This window comes from Lepidochelys kempii, chromosome 11, assembly GCF_965140265.1.
Source record: "Lepidochelys kempii isolate rLepKem1 chromosome 11, rLepKem1.hap2, whole genome shotgun sequence".
Lineage (NCBI taxonomy): Eukaryota > Metazoa > Chordata > Testudines > Cheloniidae > Lepidochelys > Lepidochelys kempii.
Genome location: NC_133266.1, coordinates 4,141,278 through 4,153,975, shown reverse-complemented (window position 1 = coordinate 4,153,975; position 12,698 = coordinate 4,141,278).

The following is a 12,698-nucleotide window of genomic DNA, read 5'->3' as shown; positions in this document are numbered from 1 at the left end:
AAGGAGGAACTGCGTGTTGATATTAATCCAAAGACATATTAACAGGCACGCAAGTGCTGGGCTGAAATAGCTAAGGTATTAATTCAGCCAGGGGCTGGTAATGAATAAAAGAAATGCCCAGGTTTACCAAAGTGGTCCCAAAGGTCTCCTGTTCAGAACACTGTGATCCTTAAAGTAACCTGTAAAAAAGGTAAACCACATGGTGAGGGCTATAAGCCATTAGGAGCAAAGTCCAGGAGCCAATGTCTTCTGTTAGCTGTTTTTGATCTGTCAGCCAATGGTACCATATTTGGGAGTCCCATACCACTTAAAGAGCATATATACTACCTTATAATCATTGATACCCTATGGCTAGTATTGTAAAACTATTTAGAGACTAGGGTAGCATGCACGTGTACCAATGAGCGGAATGAGACTGTTCAAATGTGTCATAGGCCCTATACTGCTAGCAGCTAATAGAGATTCTCTTTTAGCTCAGGTGGCATTGGCCTATGCTGGTGGCATAGGAAGTACTGGAGTTCTTTCTACCAATCAGTTGGTAGACTGTTGAAAGGAAGTGATGTCACATATACACTAGACACTACATAACACTACTGGAATTGTTTCCCTTACTTTCCTGGATGTTTACTTCTGAGTGATAGGATCTATCAACTCGTATCCCATAACGCATAAGGAGGGGCCGTACAGGCCAAACAAGTGTCATTGGCTGCTGGTGTCGGGGTCCCACCCCACCGAGCAGTAGTTCACATGTGAGCACAAGAGTGTAATTGCAGACTTGAAGAGGCTAAATCCCAAGTGTCATTCTTTTCTCAAGCCTTTCTGACACCTGTCAGAAATTACAAGTGCCGGGGAGGTTGCACTTCCTTCCTTCCTTCCAGAGCTGTGGCTGAAAGGCAAAGCATTGTAGCAATAAATCATTAAAGGACGCGCATTGTTTGGGCCCACTAAAGAGCATGGAGTTGCTGCATAAATGGAACTTGTGACCTTTGCTTTTTTTTTTCTGCCTGTTTCTCTGTTTATTTGTTTCTTTGACACACAAAAGGGGAAGGGATGTGGGCAGAGGGCTGGGTGCCTAACCAATCCACATCACCAGCCACTGCTCCCGTCCATGCCTTGGTGCAGACTGGGACTTGGGGCAGAAAGGTGAGAGGGTCTCTGTCCTCCAGGTTGAACTGCCCCGGAGTGATAATTAACAGGAGATGAAAGTGCCGAGCGTGTTTGCTTTATAGGAAATGTCGGAGAGTGACCAGGCTGCAGATAGAGGCCCTCGGTGCTGAGCCGAGTCGACTCTCTAAGAAAAGAAAGAACCACAAGGGAGTGGGATGGGGCCAGGGGTATGTAAGAAAAAAAGCAATGGAGGCTGAAGACAGCTGACTGTGGGGAAAACCCCTAGTCTTCTCTGGGAGTGATCCTGATGGGCTGGGGGCCACTTCCTCACCAGACAACAGGGTGATGAATGCAATATAAATACCTACCCAGACAGACAACCCAGGTGAGAGGAAACTTCCTCTGCAGACAGTGACAGGTTTCTCCAAAGCCTCAAACCAAAATCCCCGTTACTCCACTTCCTGCCCTCCTGGCAATTGCCTCTCCTTTCCCCGTGCTGCAGGGAGCAGGATGACCTCAGCTCAGGGAGCCTTAAGGTGCAGCCACAGTTCAACCTGGGGTGTGACTCCCAGCTCAAGGAGACCTACTCATGCTAACTCTGATTTAGTTAGAGCGCTAAAAATCGAGTGGAGCTGTGGCAGGGCAAGCAGCAGGAGTGGCTCGCTGCTGCAAGCATGTATCCAGGATGGTCGGTGCATACACTGGGCAGCTAGCCTGCCCACCACTCACACTGCCATGGCTAGGCTCTATTTTTAGCATGCTAGCTTGGTCAGAGCTGGTGTGGGTACATCTCCTCAAGCTGGGAATTGCACCCCCAGCTCCAAGTTTAAATGTATGCTTGGAGACCAGGGCTGTTCCATTCAGTTCCACTCCATGCTGCCCTATGTCCTTCCCCATCCCTTGTCAGAGATTTGTGGCAGTACATCTGTGTGGGGGAGGGAGGAGGGAGAGGGGCCTTTCTACTCACCATGCTCCCAAAGGGAAAGAGGTTTATGCCCCTAAATGGATCTCAGGGCTGGTCTACACTACAAAATGAGATTCATCTAATGACATCGCTCAGGGCTGCGAAAAATGTAAGCTGACCTAAACCCAGATGTAGGCCCTGCTAGGTTGATGGAAGAATTCTTCTGGCGACCAACCAATGTCTCTTGGAGAGGTGGATTTATTACAGCAACGGAAGAACACTGCATCCGAGGGTGCTAAAGGAATTGGCAGCTGTGATTGCAGATCCATTGGCCATTATCTTTGAAAACTCATGGTGATTGGGGGAGGTCCTGGACGACTGGAAAACGGCTAATGTAGCGCGCATCTTTAAAAAAGGGAAGAAGGAGGATCCTGGAAACTACAGGCCAGTCAGCCTCACCTCAGTCCCTGGAAAAATCATGGAGCAGATCCTCAAGAAATCAATTCTGAAGCACTTAGATGAGAGGAAAGTGATCAGGAACAGTCAGCATGGATTCTCCAAGGGCAAGTCATGCCTGACTAATCTAATTGCCTTCTGATGAGATAATTGGCTCTGTGGATGAGGGGAAAGCAGTGGACGTGTTATTCCTTGACTTTAGCAAAGCTTTTGATACGGTCTCCCACAGTATTCTTGCCAGCAAGTTAAAGAAGTATGGGCTGGATGAATGGACTATAAGGTGGATAGAAAGCTGGCTAGATTGTCGGGCTGAACTGGTAGTGATCAATAGCTTCATGTCTAGATGGCAGCTGGTATCAAGCGGAGTGCCCTAAGGGTCGGTCCTGGGGCTGGTTTTGTTCAATATCTTCATTAATGATCTGGAGGATGGTATGGATTTCACCCTCAGCAACTTTGCAGATGACACTAAACTGGGAGGAGAGGTAGATACGCTGGAGGGTAGGGATAGGATACAGAGGGCCCTAGACAAATTAGAGGATTGGGCCAAAAGAAATCTGATGAGGTTCAACAAGGACAAGTGCAGAATCCTGCACTTAGGATGGAAGAATCCCATGCACCGCTACAGACTAGGGACCGAATGGCTTGGCAGCAGTTCTGCAGAAAAGGACCTAGGGGTTACAGTGGACGAAAGGCTGGATATGAGTCAACAGTGTGCCCTTGTTGCCAAGAAGGCCAATGGTATTTTGGAATGTATAAGTAGGGGCATCGCCAGCAGATCGAGAGATGTGATCGTTCCCCTCTATTCGACATTGGTGAGGCCTCATCTGGAGTACTGTGTCCAGTTTTGGGCCCCACATTACAAGAAGGATGTGAAAAAATTGGAAAGCGTCCAGCAGAGGGCAACAAAAATGATTAGGGGTCTGGAACACATGACTTACGAGGAGAGGCTGAGGGAACTGGGATTGTTTAGTCTACAGAAGAGAAGAATGAGGGGGGATTTGATAGCTGCTTTCAACTACCTGAAAGGGGGTTCCAAAGAGGATGGATCTAGACTATTCTCAGTGGTACCAGATGTCAGAACATGGAGTAATGGTCGCAAGTTGCAGTGGGGGAGATTTAGGTTGGATATTAGGAAAAACTTGTTCACTAGGAGGGTGGTGAAACAATGGAATGCATTACCTAGGGAGGTGGTGGAATCTCCTTCCTTAGAAGTTTTTAAGGTCAGGCTTGCCAAAGCCCTGGCTGGGATGATTTAGTTGGGGTTGGTCCTGCTTTGAGCAGGGGGTTGGGCTAGATGACCTCCTGAGGTCCCTTCCAACCCTGATATTCTATGATTCTATGATAACCTCTTCCATCGCTGTAGTAAGTGTCCACACTACAGCGCTGCAGCTGGGCCGCTGTGGCATTTCTAGGGTAGACAGACCCTCAGACTGAACTCCCAGGTGATATTGAATTCCATAAGCCCTTCCCTGTGCTCACAAGATGGGTTTGCAACTCTTGACTACAAGGGCAGGTACCTCCATAGAGTGATCTCCCCCCCCCCACCCCTCAAATCAGTGGGAAACCCAGGGAGAGTCAGCTTGTGAGTCAGCTTCTCATTCTCCAAAGCTATTTCTAAGCCTAATTCTGCTCTCATTGAAGTCAATAGCAAAACTTCTAGTGTGTTCAGTAAGGGCAGGACTGGAGTCCCTGGGTTTTGGATAAAGTTTGGAAATCATCTGAACTTTGGAGGTTGTAGCAGATAGGAAAATCCAAATGTTTTGAGGTTCACCCTTCCCTAATTAGAGGTATATAAAGTCACTAGCGTTTAGGGAGACTTTGGGCAAGTGGATGACACCATCATCATAATTATTAATTTAAGTATTTGTTTCTGCTAGCACCCAGAATCTACCAGGCATTGTGGGAAACATAACAGAAGACACAATCCCTATTCCAAACCAAGTCTCCTTTAAATAAAATATTTATTTCCCAGCCGTTGTGCAGATGCCAAAGTATTTGTAGTTGAACTGGGCTGGCCCTAGTGCAGCATGATGATGGAGCTGATGGATGGGACGTTGTACTCATGAAAAGGACAACATGAAAGAAGGATTTAAAATAGTGGTTTATGTGTATTTATTTAATCAATGTATAAGGTGTCTTTTGCAAAGTATCCAAGCGCTGCTCAAACCACAGCACAAAATATTTTAAAAATCTGGCCAGAAAGCCAGCCAGCCCCAGGGCACACCCAGCCAGCCTCATCAAAATCTGGCACCCGGAGGAACCCATTTACCATCTGGCCAGCTACCCACCTCCAGAAGGATCATTCTGCACTGGCAAGCCATCCCTGAGCAGAGGAATCCATTCCACACAGATACGATGGGATAGAAGGAGAGGGAGTAGCAGAGGCCAAAAACAGTATGTGTGCAGTGTAGCCCATAACAAACCAGAGAGAATAAATGGACCCTATATGGTGCCCTAAAGACAGCTGAGGTTGGATTCTGACCCGCAGATTCTGTCCAGGTGGGAGTTCCACAAACATAGAACCTCCTCTGAGACAGTCGAGTCCTCTTCCTAATCTGATCCTGATTGCATCTGGAGACTCGGAGTTGCCTAGGCTGGCTGACTCTAATTGCTGGGATGACAAGTAGGGTAAGAGGTGATTGCTTAGGCCCTAAGGGCTCTAAGGGTTTTATGTGCTGGCACTAAGGTCTTAGAGTAACAGCCGTGTTAGTCTGTATTCGCAAAAAGAAAAGGAGTACTTGTGGCACCTTAGAGACTAACCAATTTATTTGAGCATAAGCTTTCGTGAGCTACAGCTCACTTGCATCCGATGAAGTGAGCTGTAGCTCACGAAAGCTTATGCTCAAATAAATTGGTTAGTCTCTAAGGTGCCACAAGTCCTCCTTTTCTTTTCACTAAGGTCTTGAGTATCTTTTGCAGATTGGCAGCTGGTGCAGATCAGGTAGGGTGAATGTCACAGACCCCCATCACTCCTATTTGAAGGAGCAAGTTAGCAGCCATGTTCTACAAACATTGCTGCCTCTGGACTAGTTTCAAGGGAAGCCCAATTAGGAATGCGTTACCGTCATTTCACCTAGATGTGACAAGGTCACGGATGACTTTGTTGAGGTGCATGTCAGAGAGGATTTTCTGCCTCTCGTCGTAAGGTCAAAGTGAGTCTTGATTCTGGCCCTGTGTGTTGTTGACGGAGTGTTTCAGTGGGATATGAATAGTCTTCATATCCCATTCTAAACTGCTGTGAAGTGTTGCTCAGCGCTGTGAAACCGCTGCTGCATTCCACCCCAGAAGTGGCTGCACTTCAGTAGCAGTAAAATGATTCTGGTATATGTAATCTGAGAAACGCTTTGGGCACCTTTGGGACGAGAGGTGTGATAGAAATGTAAGAAGCCATTCATAATATAGAATAGTATACAATAGCAAGCTGAGGGAATAAACTTTTGAATGGCTGACTGTTTTTAGGCAGGCTTATGACGGAACCATTCCGTGCAGGGTTTAACTGACTCGAAGGGCAAGTAAACACCTCAGAGTGAAAGTGCACGATCTCTATTATATACCTTTCTCAGCTTGCCAAAATTCCCACCTGGAACAAAGAGCCAAAAATGGGGACATGAGAAAAAAGGCCATGCTGACAGCTTTAAACCTTGCAAGATTCATTTCCTTAGCATAGTCAGTTTCCTGATTCAGCATTTTTTCTGTAAATAATTACAATAATAAAAGTAAAAAAATACCAGGTCTGTGGAGGCAGAGATAAATCTGCTGTAAGCCAAGGGGCATCTCTTGGGAGAGGTGGAATAGTGTATCCATAACATATTGTTGCATTATTGCAGAAAAAATTACTCACCAAATACTTAGCTAAATATATTTAAAAAGATAATTTCAGCATAAAAATCACACTTTGACTTGAACAGTTTTTACAGACTTGTTACAAGTGGCACCTAAGATGGAGAAAAGGGAAAGAGATTAATATTTCTCTTTGTTTACTCCAGTGTTTACTTTCTCCATTGGACAGCACTTTGTGCATAGTCAGTTTTATTGTTTCCCCCTGCATAGTCATTTTCCCCTCTTGTTTGTTTTTTTGCACAGCAACAGGGAGAGAGAAACATTTGAAAGAAAAAGGAAAATTTGGTTGTAAAACCACAACAATTGACAGCCAGGACTCAGGATAGGACCTCAAACTCCCTTTAACTCGCTCTTTTGTAAACTGACTAGTTTTGAAGTCAACAATGTGCCTTTTAGCTGCATAAGAATATTCGTAGCATAAGAAGGCTTCAGGAAATGCTCATACTGGAAAAAAGGCATCACACAGTTGCCCCTATGCTATAGTAAATATCTAGGGCTTTGTAGGCTGGTTTCTCAGTGGAAGAGAAATCAGTGATGCAAAGTCAGAGTACATTCTAAGAGCAACTTATTTATTTACATATATGCACCAGTCCTGGAACAGAGGTGGTCACAAACATCATGCAGGGATCCCTTCTTTCAGGAATCACAGCCCAACACCAGTGCCCAGGGAGCTACTCTGCCGCAAGAACTGATTCTAATCAGAGACCAAGGCAGAGAGCAAATTCTCCTGCCACTCACACCACTCCCTTTGCTCCTGAACTTTGCATAGTAACACCACACAGCATGTCTTTCCAAGACTGAACATTTGCTTGCATGCTAAGAAAAAGAACTTGGAAGACTTTATGTAACAGCGCCACCTGGTGATGTGTCCCATAACCGTATGGCTTTTGTAAGTATGGCTTTGAAGTAAGGCTTTTAGCACAGTTCCACATGACACTCTCATAAGCAAAATAGGGAAATGTGGTCTAGATGAAATTACTATAAAATGGGGCAAAACTGCTGGCAAGACCTCACTCAAAGAGTGATCAATTTTTCGCTGTCAAACTGGGAGGGCAAATCTAGTGGGGTCTGTCAGGGATCAGTCCTGGGTCCAGTACTATTCAATATTTTAATTAATGACTTGGATAATGGAGTGGAGAGTATGCTTATAAAATTTGTGGATGACACCAAGATGGAAAGGGCCGCAAACACTTTGGAGGACAGGATTAAAATTCAAAATGACCTTGGCAAATTAGAGAATTGGTCTGAAATCAACAAGATAGAATTCAATAAAGACAAATGCAAAGTACTACACTGAGGAAGGAAAAATCAAATGCACAATTACAAAATGAGGAATAACTGTCTAGATGGTAGTACTACTGAAATGGAAAAAGTTGTGAAAAAGGCTAACGTCATTCTGGGGTTTATTAACAGGAGTGTCGTATGTAAGACATGGGAGGTAAATGTCCCATTCTACTTGGCACTGGTGAGGTCTTAGCTGGAGTATTGTGTCTAATTTTGGGTGCCACACTTTGGGAAAGATGTGGACAAATTGGAGAGTCCAGAGGATAGAAACAAAAATGAGAAAAGGTTTAGAAAACCTGACCTATGAGGAAAGGTTAAAAAATCTGGGCATGTTTCATCTTGAGAAAAGACTGAAGGGGACATGATAACAGTCTTCAGATATGTGAAGGGCTGTTCTAAAGAGGACAGTGATCAATTGCTCTCCATGTCCACTGAAGATAGGATAAGAAGCAATGGGCTTAATCTGCAACAAGGGAGATTTAGGTTAGATATTAGGAAAAATTTCTAACTGTGAGAATAGTTAAGCACTGGGACAGGTTACGAAGGGAGGTTGTGGAATCCCCGTCACTGGAGATTTTTCAGAACAGGTTGTACACACACCTGTCAGGGATGGTCTAGGTTTACCTGGTCCTGCCTCAGCACAGGGGGCTGGTCGAGATGACCTCTCAAGGCCCTTTCCAGCCTGACATTTCTATGATTCTATGTTCTGTGCCCTAAAAGTGAGGGCATTTCCCCAAGAATGTAATAGTTTGCAGTCCCCAAAACGTGAGAGCATGTGCCCCCTCCCCGCCAAGTAAAAATAGCTGCCAGGGGGCAACCCGGGATCAGCAGGGCGTAGGGAAGCCCTGACTAGGTTCCCGACACCAGCAACACGGAAGTGGGGTGATGTAGGAGTTGCTGCGCTGGCTCTGTGCCCCCAGGGAATCGTCCTACCCTGGGGTGATCTCCTGAGAGCTACAAGGACATGCCATTCGGAAGCCACCAGGGGTGTAGCACAGAGAGAGCTGCCATGCCCCACCCCTGGATCCTGGCCAACGTTCATCCAATTCTGTGAAGATGAAAGGCACTAGAGAAAGGTCACTTTTTGGTAATTTATGTAGCACCACAGATGTACGTGGCACGCTGCAGCTCGTCCGGTGATCGGAGAGACTCAGATGGAAGGTGCTAGAGCAGGGCAAAATAGCGAGCACTGTTAAGTATTGTTACCGTGAAATGTGGGTGAGCCCGTTTGGATACAGTAAGTCTCAACTCTGACTTTTGCCTGGAATTCAAACCACCTTTTTCCTTTTTTTTTTTTTTTTTTTTTGAGGTTTGAAAAAATTCCTCTGTCTTATTTTAAAAAATATGGTTTTCATTTGCTCCCCTTTCCGACCAGGTCTAGCTGTGTTGGAAAGGGGTGTGATGGTGTGATCCCTGACCGACCGAGCTGGGCCAGCACACCCTCCTAGTGTAGGCACCCTCCTAACTGTGCTTTTGCCAGCATAGCGTATTTCACTTGGGAGGGGAGAGAGGGGGAGGAGGGGAGCTGGAATAAACTATGCTGGGAAAAGTGCAGTTCTGCCAGAATAAATTGCATCCAGACGAGCAGCATTTGGTTGGTATAGGATATGGGTAGAACCATGCTGGCAAAGCACTCCTGAGTCGACACCACACTCTGTGTAACTCACCCATAGCATCTGTGGCTCAGACACTAAAAGGGACACTTAGCACACACGGATCACACAGCTGCATCCCTCTGTGCTTCCTGGAAGTCCAGCAATGCAGAGCCAGATGTTTTGGAGACAACCTGGATACGTCTCCAAACCAGTGGAGAAGTGGAAGCTTCTCCATACCAGCACCCTGTAGCTTTTGAGCTCTCCCCACTGCTGGCTAGTTTGCACCAGTCTGACTGTGTTAAACACATTTTCACATTTTTTGTTGCTCTTGCACGTCCTTGTGTGACTATTGTTCTTGAGGGATCACATGCTGGCTCCAGTCCCCTGCAGAGCATGCTGCTCCTTTCCGGGTGCTGCCGGTAATGGACATGCAAAATGGGTAATTGGCAACATGCTCCGGGAATAGTAAAGAGTCTCTGTAATTGATGGCATGGGTGAAAGCACAAACAACCCGGTTCCAGTGCAAATTCCTCACTCTCTGCTGATTCGGAAGCTGAGAATATACACATTGTTCACTTCAGAGTATGCCAGTGTGCACTTTTCCGTTGGAGTGTTCCTACTTCAAGATATTCTGACTAGTGACAAAAAGAAAAGGAGGACTTGTGGCACCTTAGAGACTAACAAATTTATTTTAGCATAAGCTTTCGTGAGCTACTGCTCACTTATTGCTTATGCGCAAATAAATTTATTAGTCTCTAAGGTGCCACAAGTACTCCTTTTCTTTTTGCGAATACAGACTAACACGGCTGCTACTCTGAAACCTGTCTAGTGACAGTAGGCTTGATCTCTCATTGACACCAGAGTAATTCCATCAAAGTCCCATGGAAATGAGAATCAGAATCAGGTAAGATGTCATGGGGATGACCCAGGCCTCTGGAGAAAGGGAACAAGAATGACATTTTGAGCTAAAATCTAAGAACCAGCACTTCCCCTGACCAACTGTTATCTCTAAGGTGACAGAGCGAAGTTCAGTTCAGTTTCAGTGTGTGAAATAAGGTTGGTCCACCACATTCCTTCACCCCGAGAGTGTGCACCTTGGCACACTCCCCTTGCGCTCACTTGCATTCCCAGCACTGAGCAGGGGATGCCAGTTTCATTCTTTAGGACCCGGGGCATGTTCAGTGTCTCCTGGGTAGAATCCCTAGGCCTTGTGCATACTAACCCTCTCTCTGAAAAAATTCCCAACTCTGGCTAACACTGGTTCACATCCACCGGCATTAGCGGTGTTGGGAACACTAGTGTAGACCAGGCTCCTGTGGCCACCAGCTTATGTCACCATGTCGTGCAGACTGGCTCTGAGCAAGGATCGACGGTACAGTTGTTACATCCTGGGCAATCATCTGGACTCTTCCGTATCCTTGAACTCCCACAGCCTTAAACTGTATTGCCTTGCTGCACAGGGCTTCTGGGTCTTCTGAACCCTTCAGGACCAACTCTCACTTCTGGGATGGAAGGTTCCATCTGCTGTCTTGCTCCCTCCTGCCCTCGGGCTAATGCCTGGATTTCTCTGCCTGTTCCGCAATTTTTGTAGGCTTGATGCAGCAGGTTTTGCGTTATCTCTGGCGAGCCTGTGCTTCCAGCCAGGGTGATTCATAGGCATACCTTTGGGTTTCTTCATCACCTCTTCAGCCACATGTACTTCCCACTCTACTCAGGGCGAATGCCATCATCTACCATAAGCTTTGGAATGATTTTGCTCCCCTCCCACTCCAGCATGCTCCTAAGGTGGTGATGCCATCCATGCCAGACCAAGGATTTCTCATTGATTCTTAAGGCTGGATTGCACCACATGGAACCGTTCGATATGGGTGCGATGTGACCAGCCAGGATTCTAGCCTCCAGGATGCTTGAGAATTAGCTACCAACACATGAACGACATCAATTTTTTTTACTGGAAGCATCATGAGGACCTTAGAGACATGGGTTCATTTTCACGACACTCCTGCAAGGAAGCTGAGTGTTACAGATGGGGAAACTGAAGCTCACATGGAGGTTAGGTGACCTGCCAAGGCCATACTAGACCCTCATGAATAATTGAAGTACAGTCTGCATCCGATGAAGTGAGCTGTAGCTCACGAAAGCTCATGCTCAAATAAATTGGTTAGTCTCTAAGGTGCCACAAGTCCTCCTTTTCTTTTTGCGAATACAGACTAACACGGCTGTTACTCTGAAAACAGTCATTACAGATGCCCTATGATCCTCTGTCCTGAACCATTCGCCTACATGTCTAGAGCTGGGCCTGAGACTCTGCAGCGGAGCTGGATTCTGATCTCGGACTCCCCAAAGTTCACACTCGGGGTTTTGGTTTGGCTGGCACATTGCGGGGTAGGGAGGAAAGGAAGGAAAGTTGCAGTGGATCCAGAGGATGCTGGGACCTCTCTGATTGCAGGCCCCAAGGAGACTGCAGGAAGATGGAGTCTAACTAATTGCTCTCTGCGTGGAATGTGCCTGCCTTGCAAGCAGACCTTTCCGGCTGCTTCTCAGCAGTATTGTTGTGGCTCTGAATAGCTCAGCCAGAGAAGCCAGTGTTTCCCTCGGGCCTTGATTTAAATCTAATGGGGCCCTTGTGCAGGCTGCCTCTATTATATGTACACAGAGACCCTTGTTATCTCCTATGCGGCTTCATGCTGGGAACGGTGACCTCCACCCTGGTCTGTCCGCTGAAATTAGGGGACACAGAAGCTATTTATTAGGGGACCTTTTGTCTTGTTGCAGGGTTGAGTGGGGCAGGCTAACAAAGAGCCAAAGGTTTTGTTTTTGTTTTAGCAGGGGCAGGGATAGGAGGGGAAAGCCTCAAGAAGTCAGTTTCAATCCAAGCCCAAGTCCGTGGGGACGCGCCTGGGATTCCAGAATGGCTCTGAGCTTCATTTACCCAAGCGGAGGGTGTTCAGCAGAGCACAGCAAGAATTCTCCTCCGAGCGGAGGAGAAGAGGAAATGGGTGTTTTCACCCCATGAGACAGATCCTGGCAATCCTTGATCATTAAAGATCCCAGGAAGCTCACCATAGAACGATAAGGTTAGAAGGGACCTCCAGGGTCGTCTCGTCTAAAACCCCCATCACCAGAGTTGAGGAGTTAACCCTGGCGTCCTGCCCACATTCCAGTGTATGGACCAGATCAAGCCCTACCACAGAAAATGCCAGTGAGGAAGGAGAACTCTGAGGCTCCCCTGTGCTGAGGCCCCTTGGTAGGAGGAGTATGGCGTGGGCTGTGGAGTTGAGACCACCACACCCTTGCTCAACGCCCACAGGCTTCACGGTTCCATGGGGCAGGAAACGGATGGTTCCTGGCTCCACTGTCTGTCCCCTCCCCTGTCTCTTTGGCAGAGCTGCTGCAGGTACCTCTGGGGTCAGAGATCAGCAGCAATCACACAACACGCAAGATATTGCACAACAGTGGGACAAGGGGAAATGTAGCCAAATGCCCTGGGGCAAGCTCCTTCTCTTACAGAA